At 33.7% G+C, this 21540-nt stretch overlaps 1 protein-coding gene across 3 annotated transcripts in view; it reads right to left on the bottom strand.

The window, feature by feature from the left end:
- Positions 1-21334, bottom strand: part of pyr (pyramus) — a 123346-nt gene extending 102012 nt beyond the window's left edge. The window contains exon 1 of one of the 3 annotated variants that reach the window (XM_085807684.1): positions 21020-21334. The gene's annotated coding sequence lies outside the window, so the exon portion shown is untranslated. Of the gene's footprint in view, positions 1-20779 lie in introns of all 3 variants that reach the window. The other 2 variants (XM_085807683.1, XM_085807685.1) reach the window with 2 other exon arrangements.
- Between the last annotated feature and the right edge of the window lie 206 nt (positions 21335-21540).

A 21540-nucleotide genomic window follows, 5' to 3' on the forward strand; every position in this document is an offset into this window, starting at 1 on the left:
TACCTCTGTCACATTATACTTAATTGAGCAACAACAAAGTACACAATGAAAGTGCGGAAGAAGAACCTGAAAAAAAGCCTCGACTCTGAAAATTAAAAAAAAGAATCATCCATCTGGACAAGTTTTTACTATCATGGAAGAATGTGATCCCAATGGAAAATGTATATGTCAGGTACACAGGTTGACCAAGAAAGACACAGTATGTTATAGAAACCTTTACCAAGAAAAGAAAGAAAGAAGTGGTATTCTTCAAGTAACTCTTGACAAATTTACACAAAAAAAAAAAAAAACCCTAAAGCACTTAACCCTTTCAGGACAGGCATCTCATATATGCATTCCTTACGAACATCTCTCACAGCCGGACATTCCCCCCCCCCACACACATCACTGAAGAAATAACACAAGAGACGAGTGATTCGTATATGCATTTTCAGCTGAAACAGGTTTTTAAAGACCACTAGATGGCGTCCTGTGTCCATTACTTTTGAACTAACTGAATATAGTTTTAGGATTCTGACCTTCCGTTTGATCACATTTTGCGTAACGTTGGTGTCAGATGCTGTGGGGAAAGAAGCGAAGCTTAATGTAAACAAACGGAGCTATTCAACTCTTTAACTCACCACGTGATATAAACATTTGTGTTTCTGATAGCCTTCAAATCCTATTTTGTCTTTTTTTTTTTTTTTTTTTTTTTTTTTTGGCTACTATGTAGGGTTTTTAGAGTTAATAAGTAAGGTTCTATTATGCTTAGCATTGCTTTTATTGCTTTATATTTCACGTGCTTCCTTTTTCCTTTCTGAAAGCCTTAAATTCAGTTTATTATGACGAGAAAGTATTATTTATCAGAGGAAGGATAGACCCGAATGGTAAATGAACCATTTAGTGGCATCGATGAGAGCGATGATTCCTTTCCTAAAGAGTTACTACAGAGCGATATTCTAGTAAATCACATATAGACATTTTATCAGAGTGTCAGCTTTGAAAGATTTTGTTACTTCTTCTTGCAAATAGTCTTTCTTGTAATTTTTTTATTAATTTTAAAGTTTATTAACATATTTTGTCAATTAAAACTTGGCAATAATTTGATTAGTGCTTCCACAAATTATTTCTTAAAGGAGTTTGTTTTACATATTAACATATTAAGTAAAGGAATTCATGTAAAGCATATTAAATACTCATTTTAACATATATTATAGCTTAAGTAATAATCTAGAATGGTACCAAAATTATGATGTTAGGATGTTTTGTGTGCGTAATTCCCCCCTAAAGTTAGGCAGTACAAAGTCTTTAATCCGGACTCGTCGGGACTTTGGCGATTCCGGATTAGGGTTTTTTTCCAGATTATAGATCATCAATTTAAATCAAATAAGATGGCATGCAGAAATTATAAAATTAAAAATATGAAACCGTAATTTATGAAATAAAGAGCAATTATGATCTAAAGGGTATCCAAATTTACAAAAAAAAACTTAATATTTATTTGTTTACTTTATTAAATATTTCTTTCAATGTAAGTTGTTTAAGTTGCTTCGCTTTATGTGCTAATACTTTCTCTTTAATTCTATAAACAGGCATAATTTCTTGTTCAGTTACAAAGTTCCACTGTTCAAGTCCTGTAATTGCTGTGCTTAATCATAGGAAGATACTTGTCAGCATGTGTATGTTATACCAAAAATGGCAGCTTATCAGAAGCATCTGAAAATGATGGAAGTTTATTAAATTTCTTTTTCAATAAAGAGTTGGTTACTAGATCAAATTCAATTTGTATGCATGTTCCTGTGAATTATCTAGATTTTCAGTTTAAGAAAACAGATTTATAAATGCAAGATGCAGTTTTCCTCGGCAAAACCACTAAAATAACTGTTAAAGGACTCTTGCCATAATGTAAGTTCCTGAATACATTCTGTACGGTTGGCATTATCTTCAACATATTTACTATATTCTATTAAATATGGTAATTTAAAAGAATATTGCTAAAAATGGGTTAAATCTCCATTTTCTAACAAGGAGATATACAGTTTTACATACTTGGAATACACTAATGTCATTAAAGTTAAATAATTACAATGCCTTTAACATTAATGCCTTTAACATTAAAATTATAAATCAAACACCCATTTCTCATCAAATAAAGAGCTTTTATATCATGCAGCTCATCCTTGCCTTCCAGAGAGTTATCAATACTGTCCTTCAATGGCCAAAATTTATACTCTAGAAAATTACTTATGGCTCTAGAAAGCCAGCATGATGGATAAGTCCGTCATACTTCACATCTAAGAATCCCAGTATTCTAAGATTACTTCTCTCATCATACAACCTTACACTATATCACAATTCTTTCTTAAGTGTGACTTTTATTCCAAGGTTCTTCAATACATTAACTTTTGTTTTAACAGACAGAGCATGCTCAGTAACAAAACCCCACAATTACAAAACAAAATTAGCTTGACAACTGCTGCTATTGGTTAGGCAAATTAATGAATTATTCACAACTTAGATGAACGTTCTTGTACAAACATCCTTTCACCTAAATTTATTCGAAATTAAATTCGTACCTCTATTAAATACAATACAATACAATACAGGGTGAGACATAAAGAAGTATACAGTTTCAATGCACTATAAATCAAGAACAATGCAAGATATTATATGTTACCTGTAGCAGAACTGCACGAGATTATTTTAAGTTTTGCTAGCGAGAAAACTTAAAATTCTATGTGTGAAACTTTAGTCACACGACACCCATCGAGCCGATAATTCGTTTCTGCTCAGACGCATGTTAAGGTACCTGAAACGAGTTCATTGATAGCAGCTGTGATATGACATTTCAGCTCTGCTACATCAACAGGAAAGGGCAAGACGAATAGCTTGCCCTTCAAGTATCCCCCACAGGAAGAAATCGCAAGGTATTAAGTCAGGTCTTCTAAGAGGTCAGTGGGTATGGGACAAGTTGCAGTCTGTAGGTCAGCCAATCCATTGGTGAGTAAGATGTTTATCAAGGTATTCTCATGCATAGGCCTACCTGTGTGGTCTAGCACTACCCAGTTGGAGATGGAAGTTGTCAATGTCATCCTGCAACTATGGCATCAACCAAAGAGTTAACACATCTAATAAAGTGACTTCTGTGATAGTTTGTTCATGGGAAAAAAAAAAAGAAAAAAAAAAAAAGAGATGAACACAGCAGAGAACATGTTTGTTTACCTTACAGGAATCTTGCATGTGTTGCACTTTGAATTTGAGATTCTCTGTTCTCCAAAAGTGAACACTATGCTTGCTTACCTTCCTACTGAAGTGAAATGTTGCTTTATTAGTGAAACCTAAACAGTCCGCAAAATCGTCATTTTCAAAAGGAAGCTGCACATTGGCAAAATTCAAAGTGCTTTTTGTTTGTCAAAGTCGCTCCAATTTTGCAACACCTGCACTTTGTATAGAATCATTTTTCAGCTTCCTTAAAATTATCCAGACAGTGGGCTGAGAAATCCGCACTTCACAACTCATACTTCACATTGATTTTTCCCTGGCTTCGTTAAATGGCAGTGCAAACTCAATCGACGCCTTCTTGGGATATAGTTGTACAGTTAGTGGTCCCGGACTTCTGCACAGACAGCCCCTATTTTAAAATTTTCATGCCATTGATAGATAGATTTTTCTAGTTGAAGATTCATTTCCAAATTGTGATCGAAATTTCAGTTGTGGATTCCATTTTGATAATTCAAGAACGTTAAAGGCCTTCTCCACTGCAGACAATGCCATTTCAATTGACAAATATGACATGCACGTTATTGCCTACATCACTTCCATCAGGGGCTAGGCACAAGCTTTAAGGATATGTCTACCTTGTGGTTTGCTGAAGGGTGTGTGTCTTTGACTGTCATTTTTACAGCATCTGAAAAGTGTATACTTCTTTATGAATCACCCTGTACACAATGCTGTGAATTTTGTACACATGTAGATGATTTTGGTGAGATTATATGTCAAATTGCTCTTCCCCCCTTTTTTAAAATAATGTAATTAATATGAAAATCTAAAAAGTCAATGCTTTGGTGGAAAAGTAAGACTACAGAGAGAAGCGTATTTAATATTGAGTAAATGGCTATCTCGCTAAATTGGTGACATATCGCCAAGCTGGTGGTGGTTTGGGCGACTAATTTTTGTCGCCAAATTTGGAGAGAATCATCTTCCTCTAATTTTATTCTCATACTTTAAAACTGGTATCACAACATGTTTCAAACTTACATGTATAGTTTTTCCATCTAGAAATTCTTTGTGCATAATACAGTGATACTACAGTTAAAAAAAAAAAAAAAAAAAAAAAAAAACTTTTAAGTAAAGCTACAGTCCCAGATAACGTACTAGTAGTTCTGGATCAGTGCAAACAACTGATGAGCTCATTATAATCTGATGGTTAATTTTCTAGACATTTTGTCAAATATGTCAGACCCTCTAGTTTACCCATAAAGTGTTAAAAGTGTTTCAAAAATTCAAATTACCATCATTAAAGCTTATAAAAATACTTAATTGAGCTACATCATATACAGCAGCAGATTTGTACTAAGTTAAAGATAAGATCAAACATGAACATAATCTTTCAATTGTTTTGCAACTTTATAGGAAAGATTTTCTGTTGTATTTTCTATACTTATTAGATATGAACATGGATTTGAAACTCCTGATGTACTTGGGCCCTTATTTTCATCATTTTTAGAGTATTTTATTTGTTGTGATGTGTTATCACATAGACATTTAGCAGCAATAGGAATACAATCTGAATCTGATTTTAGTTCATCCTTCTTCTGTTTTTCCTTTTTGGGATGTTTTAATTAAATAGAATTCCATTCTTATTCTGGAGTTATGAGTTTTTTTTGGGGGGGGGGTCTAATTTTTTCCCCCGATTCTGAGAACCACTAAGTTTCCCTTTGCACTGACATGGTCTAAATAAAAAAATAATTTGTGAGAGTTGCAGGATGAGAAGTTATTGAAGAAATACAACGAAATTAAAGGCAATTACATACAATTAAAAAAATGGAAAGGGTCTCTGCAACTATTAATGATAGGGAAATAGGATTTGTATTTTTGTATAAAGCTTGCTACCGCGTAAATTTGGGTGCTCTAGATCTGAAACAGAAAATTGGGCAGCTTAGGTCAATTAGTGTTAGTCTGGTATTAATCATTTTGATATTCCATTGCTATAAGGTATTTGAACTTAAGAAATCTTTTGTATGCTACTTCAACACTAGAATATATAGCATAAACAACAACATTATAATGTGTAAAAGATAGCTTGAGTGGGGAAGGTAGGCCTTCAATAGATGCTGAACCTGAGTGTTAAGTACTGAATTCAAATTATGATAATTATACGTTAAACAATGATACAACTACTTAAACAGAATTATAATTAATTACACTGCAACTAAGCATAAAGTGCATAACAATGAAGAAAAGTGGTGAAGGGGTATAATGCTACTGTTATTGTCACGCTTAGTAAACAAACATGGCTGACACTTCTAGCAGCAGGATTAATTGGAACTTTTAATATTCTGTGAAGTGAAAATGTCATTTGAAAAGAAAAGAAACTAACATGGCAAAGGAAATGAAACTAGATGTCTTAAAGATGTAAGGTGTATTTTAACAGTTATTTTTTATTTTGAAACCCTTTCAATTCCTCCAGACTTACTTACAGCTCTCTACCAGAATGAATCGCATTGAATACAAATTAGAAGAAGTATTTAAAGGAAGTTCAATTTACTTCGAAAGAGAGTGCTTAGGAATCCTTAGTGGTGCGCATTTGCCTTCTGGCTACTTCGTTCTTGAATCTTGCCACCTGGCTACTTCATTCTTGAATCTATTACACTCAGCCCTATTGTACGTATCTGTTGAGAATCAACAGCTAGTTTAATTTAAGGGCCAACTATGTTAGGTATTTGTGTCTAGCTTCAGCTAAGTCTATTTAATTTAGTATTAGATCAGTTTCTTAATTTCTTACCCTGATTTAAAAGCCCAAATGGAGGCTTTCCTCTATGCCTGAGAAGGGGCCATCTTTTATTATTTCTTTGAATGAATAAAAGGGTGTTTTAATCCTTCTCACGTCTCTGTAGTAACTATTGGAATTCAGCGATAATTCAGTACGTAGTTAACTAGGTTCCTTAACGTTATATGTAGACAAAGTATCGAGGAACATTATAAAGAGACTGGACAAAGGAGAAATTGTAAACAAAATTACCATGGGTTTTATGTGTTGGACAGACTACTTTGGTAGGGCAGAAAAAGAAGAGGTCCGAAACTGAATCTTGGTGTGTGAAAACAGCATGTACGGATAGTTTAGAGGAAAGAAAAAGTATGAAAGGTGGTGAATACGAAAAAATGAGCAAAGCACTTTATTTGTGGTTCAGGCAGCAAAGGGAACAGGGAACACCCACATTTCAGGACCAGTTTTACAAGAGAAAGCCCTAAAACTTTATGATGAATTTCAAAAAGGAGAGCCTGGATTTACTGCTAGTGCTAGCTGGCTCGACAGATAGAAAAAGCGGTAACTATCTGCTAACTTGGAAAATGCTGCAATATTCAAGGATAATTTCCAGAAATTAATTGGAAAGGAGGGCATATCTGGATATCAAATTTATAATTGTGATGAGACCAGTCTGAATTTTTGAATGATACCTTCGAGAACGCTGCATCCAGGGAAGAAAAATCAGGTCACAAAAAAAGCAAGAAGAAAGTCACAAACTTGGCATGCAGCAATGCAACAGGCAGCCATAAGCTCAAACTAGCGCTTATAGGCAAATCAAAAATTTCCAGGCATTTAAAGACTTTAAAAAAGTACACTAATGGAACCAAAACCAACTATGAGCTTCCTGTTTGGTACCGGAATCACAGTCAAACGTATGGATCAATGGAGTAATATTTAAAGATTGGTTCTATCAGCAGCTCAATCAGTGGAAGAGCTTTTAAAATCAAAAAATCTACCAAGGAAGGTGATTCTCATTCTAGACAATGCCATGTGGATAAAAATGTAGGTGAATCAGAGAACAAAGTTATCGAAGACAACGAAAAGTTAAAATGATAACCCATAGTGAAGGACTGAAGGCCGCTGAAGGAATGCTTCATTACATGGAGGAATAGGGTGCATCTGTTATGGACATTTTGGGATAGAGCTGCACAATGATAGAATGAGTATCAGACAATCTACCACCACTCGATATTTTTCTACAAACGAGTAATAAATTTTCTTCATTTTTGTATGTAAGTTTTTTACTCAATTATCATAGGGTATTTGTTCTTTTTATTACTCCTATTGTGCAAGAATTTACATAAAAAAAAACAGCATTAATTTTACGTTTTACTTATCTGAGTCCAATACTGGACAAACATGCGTCTAGAGCAGGTATTTGAAATATGTTACTTAATAATTTTCAATAAACAGTATAAAACAGTACTTGATTTAATGATCCTTTCCCCCCCTTTGAAACTATAATACAGTCAAAAGCCGTTAATTCGGACACCCATAATCCGGAATGATCTATAATCCGGACCTCAAAGCTACAAACTTTCTGCGCATGCGTCGCGTTTACGCATGCGCATAACACCTTTACGGCTGCGAATATGCGTGTGTGCATGTGCATAATACATTTACGCATGCGCGTTGATTGTATAACGGACGGTATAAGCTAAGCTAAAATTATCTAATTCAGTTAATGTTGCAGATTGCGTTGTTCCTTAATCTTCGAATTGGATCCGGCTTATTATTTTTTGCAAACCGTTAGAGCAATTTTATAAAAGTAAGCTTGAACTTTCGATTATGTCAAATAGAATTTCCGATATATATTTACTAATATGTAAAGGATCTACAAAGCAAAAGTATGTTTCGAAGTCCATTAAACAAAAAGTGGAATTGCTGCAAAAAATGGATAAAGGCATATCCTTTGTTTTTCTAACCATTTTTCTGCGGGGGAAGGGAACGGCGCGGCGCACAATGAACTGGAAGTTGATCTGTCAGCACTATCCATATCTTCCGGGCATATGTTTTTATTTTATTATAGCTTTCGGCTAGATGTTTTCGGTTTATAGTTCATTACTAAATGTAGTATTTCATCTCAATGTACTCTGTCTTTTATATGATTTAAATCAAATTCATTATAAATATCACGAATACACATCAAATAGTTTTCTGGTTGCAATTTTCGGAACTACTCTGATATGCGCCCTCAAGTCGCCAAATATTTTTGGCGAGAAACTTCACGCTGCCATATTACTATCTAAATTTTTTGTCTACATTTTGAACTTTTAGCCTAAAATGTCTCCAAAAACGCAGTTTTCGCACATGCAAAAACTACGTTTTGAACAAACAATTTAGCTAAAAATCCGAAACAAAAACAAAAAATTTAGATAGCAAAAACAAAGTTTCTAACCAAAAATATTTGACAAGAATCCATGTACACAGCGACATGTTTTAACTTAAAAAAACATTTACGAATTGCACAATGTAGGCAACGAACGAATCTACAAACTACGCAGACCTCGCTTTAATAAATTAACATTACAACAATAAATTTCAAAAAATACCATGTGCACAGCCTCCTGTTTAAACTTAAAAAAAATTCTACGAATTGCACAATTTAGGCAAGGAAGGAATCTACGATCTACGCACTCCTCGCTTTAATAAAATAACATAACAACAATAAATTTCAAATAATACCATGTACACAGCGTTCTGTTTCAACTTTAAAAAACATCTACGAATTGCACAGTCTAGACACTAAACAACAAAATAAACTAAAATAAATTTCAAACAATTTAAAAAAACAACAATAACGACAGAAATTCATACTAAAGAACCAATGAACATAACATTCTACAAAATAAAAACAAGGATAAAATAAAATGCACTTACCATGAATTAATGCGTTTTCGAATAGCAGAAATATAAATTTCATACCGCCTTTAACATGCTGCCACGTAATCACTATTGTATTTACATGACAGCCAGACACACTATCCAGAAAATTTATACTATGGTTCACAAATAAATAAAATCACAAATCCCTACTTCTATCATGCACTGCCATTAAAAATAATCTCCCAGACCCTCTTTCCACACTTCCAAATACCCACTACCCCTCAACAGGATAGCCACAATGATATTTCCTTTTGCCGAACTTCAACTCAACAACTACCATTTTATCTTTCCCTCCCATCTTCTCAGACACAGAGGCGAACCAACGAGCTCCAGCGAAAGATTTTTCAACGTCAACAGGGTTGCCATAGAACACGCAATCGCGCCAAAAACCAGCGCAGAACACATATCGCCACATTTGGTGAAATTAGGACGTATATTAGAGTTGTACCCAATTTTCTAATTTCGACTATGCGTAATGTATGCTTTACACATGCACTCATTGAAAGAAATGTTTAATAAAGTAAACAAATAAATATTAAGCCTTTTTTTTTTTTTTTGTAAATTTTGATACCCTTTAGATCATAATTGTTCTTTATTTCATAAATTACGGCTTCATATTTTTAATTTTATAATTTCTGACTGCCATCTTACCAGATTTAAACTGATGATGTATAATCCGGAATCGCCGAAGTCCCGACGAGTCCGGATTAACGACTTTTGACTGTATATTATTCTCGAAAACAGTTTTGCAGTTTCTGTTTTATTCTGCAGATATTTTGGGGAAAAAACTGAATGTAAATTAGAAACACAAAACTGGACACTGCAATACTAACAATCTACAATAAAATAATTTTTAATTAAACAGATATATTTTACTTTGCTGAAAATTTCCTCCTGAAATAGTACATTATCAACCAGATTTTTAACATTTATGTAAAATTTAAATATCATTATGCCTATAGAGCATAATTTTAACAGTTCCACTAAACTTTAATCTTTACTCATTTCCATAGCTTTAAGTGTTTACTTTTTGATTATTCCTTGTATCGGAAAAAGTTCAAAGATATTTGATAAAATATACCAAAACAAATTTGAAATTATAAGGAAATTTAAGAGTGAAAAAAAAAAGACTGAGACAAAGACTAGTTAAATTTAAAGTTGTCCATAAAATACTCTAATAGTTAAAATAATTTTGGGAACTACTTTTAGATGTGCCCTCAAGTCGCCAAATGCGGCGACAAATTTCTCACCACTCCACGGTGCCATATTACTATCTAAATTTTTTGTCTACATTTCGAACTCTAAGCCTAAAATGTCTCCAAAAACGTAAAGTTTCTAACAAAAAATATTTGACAAGAGTCTATGTACACAGCGATATGTTTTAACTCAAAAAAAATCTATGAATTGCACAATCTAGACAACGAACGAATCTGCGAACTACGCACACCTCGCTTTAATAAATTAACATAACAATAAATTTCAAAGAATACCATGTACACAGCATCCTGTTGAACACCTACAAATTGCACAATCTAGGCATTGCGCACAAATCAACAAAATAAACTAAAATAACTAAAATTACAAACAATTCGAAAACAACAATAAGAACAGAAATTCATAGCAAAAAAACAATGAACATAACATTCTACAAAATAAAAACAGTAAAATAAAATGCATTTACCATAATACATTCGTTAATAAAATTTCACCAGTCGCACGTCTGTGAACAAAAGTGCCACCATTTTGCTATATCACGTCTTTCTGCGATTCCAAATTTTGAAAGTAACAATAAAAACTTCCTCCAAAGTTAACTTACTACACAAAAACCATGATCCAAATCTTAAACTCCACTGACAGCCACATGCTTATGATACATACTCAGCAAGCATTTAACTGCAAATCCACACAAGAACTATCAGAAACGCCCTTCTTCGTCCGAGTTCTCATAGCAGCTCCACATTTCGCACTACATTTTAAAAGTACCACAGAAATTCCAAAAATACACTTTGATCCTCATAAACACACCCGTGAACAAAAGGCTCATTAGTAAATCCACCAGTCGCACGTCTGTGAACAAAAGTGCCACCGTTTTGCTATATCACGTCTTTTTGCGATTCCAATTTTGAAAGTAACAATAAAAACTTCCTCCAAAGTTAACTCACTACACAAAAACCATGATCCAAATCTTAAACTCCACTGACAGCCACATGCTTATGATACATACTCAGCAAGCATTTAACTGCAAATCCACACAAGAACTATCAGAAACGCCCTTCTTCGTCCGAGTTCTCATAGCAGCTCCACATTACGCACTACGTTTTAAAAGTACCACAGAAATTCTAAAAATACACTTTGATCCTCATAAACACACCCGTGAACAAAAGACTCATTAGTAAATCCAACATCGTACCTTTTAATACTAAATTTACTTTCAACACAATCTAAAATACGTGACTGAAAACTTCCCACCACGTCTATCATTGCAACACAAGCCATTTCAAAACATGCACGACACTGCAACAAAAGAGTCAATGGCAAAAAGGTTGCCATACAAACAGCATCGTCCACTAAACCATCCCTCAGCACGGAATCACGCCAAAAACCAGTGCAGAACACATGTCGCTACATTTGGTGATCTTAGGACGCATATAAGAGCAGAGCCTAATTTTGTTATATAACCTTAATATAATGATATGATATAAATAATTATTTTAAGTACTTCTTAAAGACACATAATTTTGTAATACAATTTAAAATTCAAACAAAATTTTTATAAAAGCAAAAGTAACATAATATAAAAAATGGAAATTTATACTTTTTCTTCTGTGTAATGCCCAGTAGTCTCATTCTGGAACAACTGCAATATGAAATTTTCCGTCAACAACGAAAAGCCTCTTAAAGTCTGGTCACCAATCCTTATATTCCCCTTACTTTTGTAACATAAATGCACCCCTCTGAGAATCCATTAAACTACACACGAGGATATTTGTTGCACATAGGAGGAGATTTCTTAAAGGGAGAAATGCATTCAGTTCATAACCGTTCTTTCAAGGCTTTTACAGCTGCCAAAGCCCCTGCCTCCAAATGTTAATCATACACAATTAAAAACTAGCCAGTCAGTTATGGTATTTAATACAATTTAGTTGCGAGAAAAAATGGTATTAAGCATGTGTAAGTAAAGAGTAACATAAAAAAGTAAAGTAAATGTCAGTATTATTACTGAGATATAGTTTCTGATTCTATTATTATAAAAGAATTAAAAAAAAATTGTATACTTATATCTAGCAATACAGTCAAATACCGAAAATCTGCGTTGCCTCTCAAAATATAAGCATTCAGTTTATAGGTTCCGGAAACCGCAACATTGAGTATGAAATATCGAAGAAAAAATACTTACCGAATAATGCTGTCACAATTACCGAATAATAATGAGTCATAACGGAAATACCAAATTATTGACATAAAAAAGTTTTTCCCCTCTCTAATCTCTGCATCGAGATAAAAAAGCAGACCATAGGAGACGATTCACTCAACTCTTTGTTCAAGTTTCACGTTGTTGTATTTTCTGAGCTTTGTTATTTCACGAGATTGTTTAGTGCTGCCTTTTTTTTTTATCCTGATATTTTGTGGATAAATTAAGAATATTTTAAATCTCAGCCCTTCTAATACAATGACAGATAAGAAACACACTCATGATTTTACTGCTTGCAACGTTGAAAAATGTAAACACGCTGCATTGATGGTAATGCAAAAAGTGCAAATTCTGTAAAAGATGGAAGCAGGTACTACCCCTCGATTTATAGCAGAATGGCATGGAATTGCAACACAATTGTGTACGATATACGGAAAAATAAAGAAAAGCTGCTGAAATTTTACAGCAACAGTTATTCTAACACCGGAATCCGAAAACAAATCTTTGCATGAGGCGAAATCGGCAAACCTCGATGCTGTGTACATATAATAAAATGAATAATATAATCAATTTATATACGTAATAATAATTTAATAATAAATTATTGCCATAATGTATATAATAATTTAATTAAATGCATTTAATACACCTTATTTATTTTGCACTTTTAGTCCGAATATTATGCTTTATCTTTTCTGTCCTGAAATCCGCACAACCTCTGGTCCCAAATGTTCACTTCCACGCCTATCGAATTAATTTCTACCTTTTCGTTGCCCTGCGTTGGCAACAAGCTTTCGAGTTTTGTCGTTCGTAGAATTCGGTCGCTAAAAGCGTAGCTGGCCTGTAATGGTTGTAATTCTTATTTTAAAGCTTATCTGTACTGCTGAATTATTACTAAAAGGTTTACGTGTGAATGTTATATTATTAAATGTATTCAGTCCAAGAGTACCAGAGAGTAACAGACCAAGAGTAATTGAATTTATTAAGTATATTTAAAGTCGAAACTGCGTCATCCATGTCAGTGCCATTCTAATACAGGAACGTAAACACGAAGCTTTGTGGATTTCTGGACTTCTACTGTACTTCCTTTCTTTTTTCAAAAACTTATGCCATTAAAAGAATATTGTCAGAGACATATCACCCTAAAAAGATAAAATCTTAAATTCCATAAATGGACCTTGCTGTTATGTTTACCTTTACACCAAAATAGTTATTTAAGTACATGATCAGCAAGATTTTCCTTTTGAAGACCACTTTTTTTTTTTTTTTTTTTTTTTGTAATGTTACTTTCAGAGGCTGTCTGTTCAGTTCTTAAGACTGGATATGTGGCAGCAGTTGTTGGATTAACGAAATTTTTTTAATTTTTGATTAAACAGTTTGATGCGCATAATACCAATGTCTGCCTAAGAATTAATATGTCTGCTATTCACCAATTATAACAGATGTTCCCTTTGTCACTTGCTTTCTTAATCAGTGGCATCAGAATCAGTGCTGATCCACTATTTCCTGTGAACACATTTTCAATGAATGCAATAACCTTTCCGAGACACACTGCAAGATTCTGCACTCTGTACTTTCAAGTTACAGTTGAATTTGAAGAATCTTAAGAACTGGTAAGCAAATAATCGTTTGAGTTCGTGAGACAGTAAATAAAACTTGAAAAGGGTTAAAGACCCTGTCTTATTCCAATAAGGTGTAACGGAGTTTTACAATAAAGCTGCCACTCGGGCTTGAACTTAGGAAACTAGGAACTGAAAATCTTAACTAAAAAGGTATAGCCAAAGCTATCAAGATTCTAACGGAGTTGGCCCCTTAAAGCTGAATAACTGCGAAGCTATCAAGGGCCTAAAGTACGACCGAGCGTAATTATAGCTTAAGAGGGAGTAGCCTAAAAAGGCTGATGCGTGCTAGCCAGAATCACTGGTTCTCTCTTAACTAAGATGGTAGAACTTCGCGGTTAAATACTTCTCAGTTTGCATTCATACACGATTCTAAAAATACGCTCTGGCCGGAAGTTGTAACTTGAAATTCAGGAAGGCAGGAAAGGAACTTTAACTCAAAATTTAACTGCTAGGAAAATTAACATAATCCTTACATCATTGCTGACAAGCATCCATCTCAGACAAGTTCCTTAATTAAACAAAAATAATTCCATCTATTTACAGTTAAAAAATTCAGAAAAGATAATATAGAAATCAGACAAAATAACAGTGAATAAGTAAAGAAGAAATTACATGTGTAAAGGTGAACAACGAGTATGATGCTACAACATGCAAAATTATGAACAGCAATTTAAGGAACCAAAAACAACATAAGAGGAACAGCTGCTACCTCCGAAAAAGCGAATCCATTAGGTTACCGGGTTTGAACTATTATTGCCATTGTTGGCAGTATTTAAATTTACAAGGTATTTTGTGAAAATGCTTCCCCAGGAATTTATCCTCCATCTTCGTATATAAAGAACTCCCTTTTGTTATATCTAAGCCTTACTGTTTCACTTGTTGTGGACTTGCTGCCAATGCAGACATTTAAGGTTTACAAAACAAGAAAAATCAATTATATTCTCACTAGACTTCAAACCACAGATTTTTCAACTGTCAGCTGAATGCGGTAAATAACTTACACCATGCAAATATACATTAAGAAATTTGGGCTAGAATGGAGATAATGGTCCATTCGCCAAATGAAGCGAAATTGTGTGTATTTTTTGGAGGGTAAAGTGCAGAATCGCCCTCTTATTTGTTTGGCGCTTTTTACAAGAGTAAGAATTGGATTTTTATATTTTTTCTTTGACTTTTTAAGTGAAAATAGGTCGATGTGTACATGGATAAAGGATTTGGTTTGGTTTTACTGAGATTACAGCAAAGCACACTAGGGCTATCTGCCTAAGGGGATGGATGCCTTCATGGAGGACTTTCTAACGGTAACTGGCTCGTATACATGTTACACATGGGAAAAACCATGAAAACGCTCATGCGGTAAAAGTATAGTTTAGGGTACCCCTTGGCAAAACTTGGCAATTTTTGGCGGTACATGGATACCGATTTTGTGTAATTCTTTGACTTGTTATTTTGGCTTGCGAAGCGACGATTTTTGCGAAAGCCAAAATAACAAGACAAACAAGGTATCCATGTACACATCGACTTTTCACTTAAAAAAAAAAAAAAAAAAAAAAAAAAAGTTGATCTTTACAATATGGTAGCTGGTAGTTTGGCGACATTTTGGAGGCGATAAAGGTTACTACCTGGGACTTTGGTAATAATGTGAGCAGTACTCAGTTCCGATTACGCATTATTTTGTGTGAGGGAAATGAGAGATCATGGGATATGTCATGTGATATTAATGGACGAATTACGGTTCTTTAATCGGAAAAGGGGGGAAATCGGGAAAAAATCTGGAAATTTTGTATTTGGCTTTATTCTGTGTTGTGTGAAACAGTGTTGGTTAATTTTGGATCCCATGGCCATAACTAAAGTGAATTCGAAATGGGTATTTAGTGGTATTGAAAAGGGTAGTAATAAATGTTTGTTTAAGGTTGTGCGAGATAGAAATAAAGATGTTTTATTAAGTTATTTATTTTACCTGGTACCTTGCTGTGATAAGTATGATTTTAAAGATCCTGAAACAGAAAGAAGAAAAGTTTATCAGACACGTAATCAAGATTCTGAAGAAGATTAGGTAAGTTAGTATTTTTAATTATTTGAGGATATTATTTTTATGCATTGTTCTAAATGTAAGGTGGAAAGGAATTTGGTATTATTGGGAAAATTGTTATTAGCAATGTTTTAGTTTAAAGTAATTAGGATTGTAAGGTAATTTTTTATTAATTTAATGTATGTGCTCATTTATATTTTAAGTAGTGTTTTTGAATTTAATTATATTTTAATGAAATGATAGTTATTTTGTGAATTTTATGTTTGTAGGAATTTGGTATACGTTTTAGTTGAAGTAAACGTGCATGGAAATAATTTAAATATCTGACACTAAGTATTTGTAATGGTTGCGGTATGAATTCGTGACGTTTATAATATAATAGATGATTTAGAGGTAAAAGTTTTTGGATATTTTATTTATTTTATATGTGGAAATGTTCATATTTGGAAAGGGTAAATACTTTTTCGCGATCAGGTAATTTCATATATGTTCTTTTTACCGGGTTTAAAGATTGAGAAAATTGTCATGTATTTTCGTGAAATTTTTCTAATTTATGAGAAAAAAGCAGTGTACATGGATATAGTGAAGAGCGTGCGCAATGCCATTTTTGTGCAATTCTGGGATGTTTTTTTAAGTAAAAATAAGTCGACGTGTACATGGTTTAGTGATATTTTAATTAAATGATAGTTATTTTGTGAATTTTATGATTGCAGGAATTTAGGCTAATCTTTGGAATATGGTAACAGTAGTTTGGCCACATTTTGGTAAAACGATAAAGTTTACTAGCTAGGACTTTAGCAGTGTACATGGATATAGTCAAGAGTGTGCGCAATGCCATTTTTGTGCAATCCTGGGATTTTTTTTAAGTGAAAATAGGTCGACGAGTACATGGATGATACCGTGTATGTGCAATTCGTAAAAATGCGCCAAGCAGTGGCCGATTCTGCACTTTGTCCCAATTTCGCACCTAGTCTTCATCATGATTAAGCACTTTTGTTCCATAAAATTTCTAGCATAAGCGTAATTCAGCTAGCAGATTGCTGGAAAAAAATGTTGAGTAAAAAAAAAACATGCCTTTACTTTGTGAAAACAAAATGGCATCCAAACAAAAACTAGCAGGTTGCTGTAGCAGGGTTGGTCGCCCAATTTTCACCAAAAAATCGCCAAGTTACCATAATCCAAAGATTAACCAAAAATCCCAGAATTGCACAAACTTGCATTGCGCACTCCATTTACTTTGTCCACGTACACATCGATATATTTTCACTTAAAAAGTCATAGGAGCACCAAATTCTACGATATAAGCAAACAAAAAATGCATAATCTCAATAAAGTACATTTCAAACTAAACAATAAAATAACATAAAAAAGGAAAAACATGTTATACATTTAAGCACTACCAAAAGCAAATATTCACTTACCATGATTTTCGAGTTCGCTTCGTACACCCAGAGCCACGTAACAATCAAAATATCAATCATACTCAAATGACTTTTTTCAAACCAGGTACTCTTTCTGATTGAATGCTTCGCATAATTACCATCTGAACCTTTCTTCCTACAAACCCATTCAAATCCATGTAAACGGTTTTTACGTTCGACTTACACGCATATCCTTCCTACATGCAAGACACTTATAATGGCTACTAAGGAAACCTTCATTTACACACCAGTCAATTAAAGCTCTTTTCCCCCTTTCGCTCCAAATCATACAGAAACTTCAAATTAATCTTACTACATTCGGCCATTTTACTGTCTAAAGAATCAATCCAACACACACCACAAAAACGCTTACAAAACATCCCATGATTCAAAATTTCCCAGAATCATGCACCCGATTACGTCACAATAGGGTTTCCATAACATTCAACGGTACAACTCTGATATACGCCCTAATTTCACCAAATTTCAACCATTTTTGGCGCGATTGCGTGTTGTATGGCAACCCTGTTGACGTTGAAAAGTCTTTCGCTGGAGTTCGTTGGTTCCCGTCATGCCTTGTGTCTGAGAAGCTAGGGGGGAAAGATTTAATGGTGAAAGTTGTTGAATTGAAGTTCGGCATAAGGAAATATCGTCGTGGACATCCTGTTGAGGGGCAATGGGTATTTGGAGGTGTGGAAAAAAGGTATGGGAGATTATTTTTAGTGGTTGTGCGTGATAGAAGTAGGGATTTGTGATTATTTGTTATTTTATTTATTTGTGAACCATAGTATGAATTTTCTCGATAGTGTGTCTGGCTGTCATATAAATACGATACTAGTGATTACGTGGCGGCATGTTAAAGGCGGTATGAAATTGGTATATCTGCTCTTCGAAAAAGCATTAATGGTAAGTGCATTTTATTTTATTCTTGTTCTTATTTTGTAGAATATAATGTTCATTCTTTTTTCTAGTATGAATTTCTGCCGTTATTGTTGTTTTTTTGAATTGTTTGAAATTTATTTTAGTTATTTTGTTGATTAGTGCGTACCATCTGAATTGTGCAATTCGTAGATGTTTTTTAAAGTTGAAACAGAACGCTGTGTACATGGTATTCTTTGAAATTTATTGTTGTTATGTTAATTTATTAAAGTGAGGTGCGCGTAGTTCGTAAATTCGTTTGTTGCCTAAATTGTGCAATTCGTAGATGTTTTTTAAGTTGAAACAGGATGCTGTGTACGTGGTATTCTTTGAAATTTATTGTTATGTTAATTTATTAAAGCGAGGTGTGCGTAGTTCGTAAATTCGTTCGTTGCCTAGATTGTGCCATTCGTAGATGTTTTTTTTAAATTAAAACATATCGCTGTGTACATAGACTCTTGTAAAATAATTTTGGTTAGAAACTTCACGGTTTTGCTATCTAAATTTTTTGTTTTTGTTTCGGATTTTTAGCTTAAATTGTGTGTTCAAAACGTGGTTTTTGCATTCGCGAAAACCGTGTTTTTGGAGACATTTTAGGCTTAAAGTTCGAAATGTAGACAAAAAATTTAGATAGCAATATAGCAGCGTGGAGTTTCTCGCCAAAAGGCGCCTTGAGGGCGCATATCAGAGTAGTTCCCATTCAACTACTCAGGCTACCATAAATGAAACAACAACTTGGCGATAAATCAAACAACAATTTTGCCATAATACAAGGGGTACCTTAAAGTCTACTCTACCCGTTTGCGGGATTTGAACCTCGGCCCGAACTACCAGCGTTCAGCGACTTTACCGCTCAGCCGCTGGTGGGCCTATAAAGTCAAGAGAGTGTGCAATGTCATTTTTTTGCAAGTCTGGGATTTTTTTTATTGAAAATAGGTTTATGTGTACATGGATACTGAGTATGGGTAAAAGTATATTTTAGGGTACCCCTTGGCGAAACTTGCAGATTTTTGGAGGTACATGAATACCGAGTTTGTGCAATTCTTTGACTTGTTATTTTGGCTTGCAAAGCGGTGAATTTTTAGCCAAAAATCGCTATACAAAGCCAAAATAACAAGACGAAAAATTGCACAAACTCGGTATCCATGTACACATCGACCGATTTTCACTGAAAAAAAAATCCCTGAATTCCATAAAAATGGCATTGCGCACTCTCTTAACTTTATCCATGTACACATCCACCTATTTTCACTTAGAAAAACATCAGAGAATTGCGCAAATCCCTTGACTTTGTCCACGTACACATCGAACTATATTCACTTAAAAAGTCAAAGGAGCAGCCAACAAAAAAAAAAGTATATAATCTGAATAAATTGCATTTTAAATCAAACAATGAAATAACATAAAAAAGGAAATTTATCTTTGCACTACTCAAAGGAAATATCCACTTATCTTATTTACAAATTAACATACCTTCAGTCAAACAAAATTCCTTAACAGCATCCAAAAACTTTTTTAAATTCCCATTTTTTGCATGTTTACAGAATTAATTCGAATTCGCAACCATCTAATATGCAAACATGATTAATTAGCAATTTTTTAAAATGAGCAAAAATAACCGATTTGGCATTTTTTTGAAAATGCGCCAAACTGGAACATAAATCCAGTTTTACCGGAATCTGTGTTATATTCCTTAAAGTGCTAAAAAATATATTGTTGGATATATAGGCTTAGAAGGCCTCGGAATCGTTTTGCCACATTTCTACTTGCCTTAAATTCTGCTGCCCACAGTCACCCTTAAATACTAAAAATTATGTCGCTCCTAAATTCTGTACCACAGCGTGAGTGCACCAGTTACACCAGCACTTGGCTTGATGGACCGAAAGATTAAACAATCGGTACTGTTCTATTATCAGGACTGGATACACACGTGCATACATTCACACATTTCTGAACCTGATCCCAAAAACAGAACAGTGCCATTCATTTAGTACCTACAAATAATGATGCATGAATCAAAACACATTTTCCCTTGCACAAATTTTTCTTATTTTATTTAAAATCTTGAATAATCAGACAATCCTTAACATAAAATTTATGTAACATTAAGTTATGAACACAAACATAAAATTTATGTAACATTATGTTAAGAACACTGAATTCTAACTGATAGCAAAGTACGAAAATAACTTTAGAATTAGAAATGATACAAATAAGACATGTATTTTTAAAAACTGCTGAACAGCAAAAACTTCACTAGGGAGATGTAACAGAATTTATTTTACACCATGTGGGTCCTCATTTTCAAATATTTTTAGTAAACAATAACAGTGCAAGGAAGCATTTATAATAACTGACAGTTTAAATCGCTTTTAGCGATGACATCTCTAAAGTAGTCATGAAGTTTAAACGAATTGAAAATTCATGATGAAAATTAAATCGGCTTTTAAAGGATTAAATAATGAAAAACTTTCTACTTACGATGTTTTACGACTGTCTTCCAGTTTTATTCTTCAGTTTCCGATAGCAAAATAATATGGGCATTATTAATGTAGCACTCGTTTGAAAAATTATTACAAAACTACTCTGCACACTATATTAAGCATAGTTTAAGCCTATGCAGGTGGATGACTGCAAACTTTCAAACATATTAACGTATTTCATTACTATAAAACAAAGATAATATCAATAATCACTTAGAACACAGAAGTTCATACTAACCAAAAAAGCAATAAAATATAACATTATGAGAAAAATATCAACTCCTTGTCATCGTAACTCTAAAATACCACTCCTATAACCAAGACTCTTAACACACAAAGTATAATATTGATATTATGGTTACAGAGGTAACGTGCATGTTTTCCTACTAAATTCGTTAAGGAAAATCTCCCCAAATAATCACTCTGATATTCCGAAATAACCGTTCTAAAAACAAGAACATCTGATAAAAATTTGATATCTATGCATATTACTTTGTAACGAGGTAAGGAAAGGAAAAGCTACGCTTTCAAACAAATGCTAAATATTGGGTGAGCCTCACATTAACGCCACTCAAAATTTTTGGAAGTCTAGTACTCCTAAACTCGTCTTGCATAGGTATATGACAAGGAAGAAGGGTCAGCGCTAAATCCGAGACGATTACATCCTTATGTAGGGATTTGTTTACTGATTTCGAGACTTAAGTGCTTTTGATACGGAAAAATTTTTCTTTCAGCGATAAGTTTATTTGTTGTTATTTT

This window comes from Stegodyphus dumicola, chromosome X1, assembly GCF_044657685.1.
Source record: "Stegodyphus dumicola isolate Sdum_Otavi_A_Nest chromosome X1, ASM4465768v1".
Lineage (NCBI taxonomy): Eukaryota > Metazoa > Arthropoda > Arachnida > Araneae > Eresidae > Stegodyphus > Stegodyphus dumicola.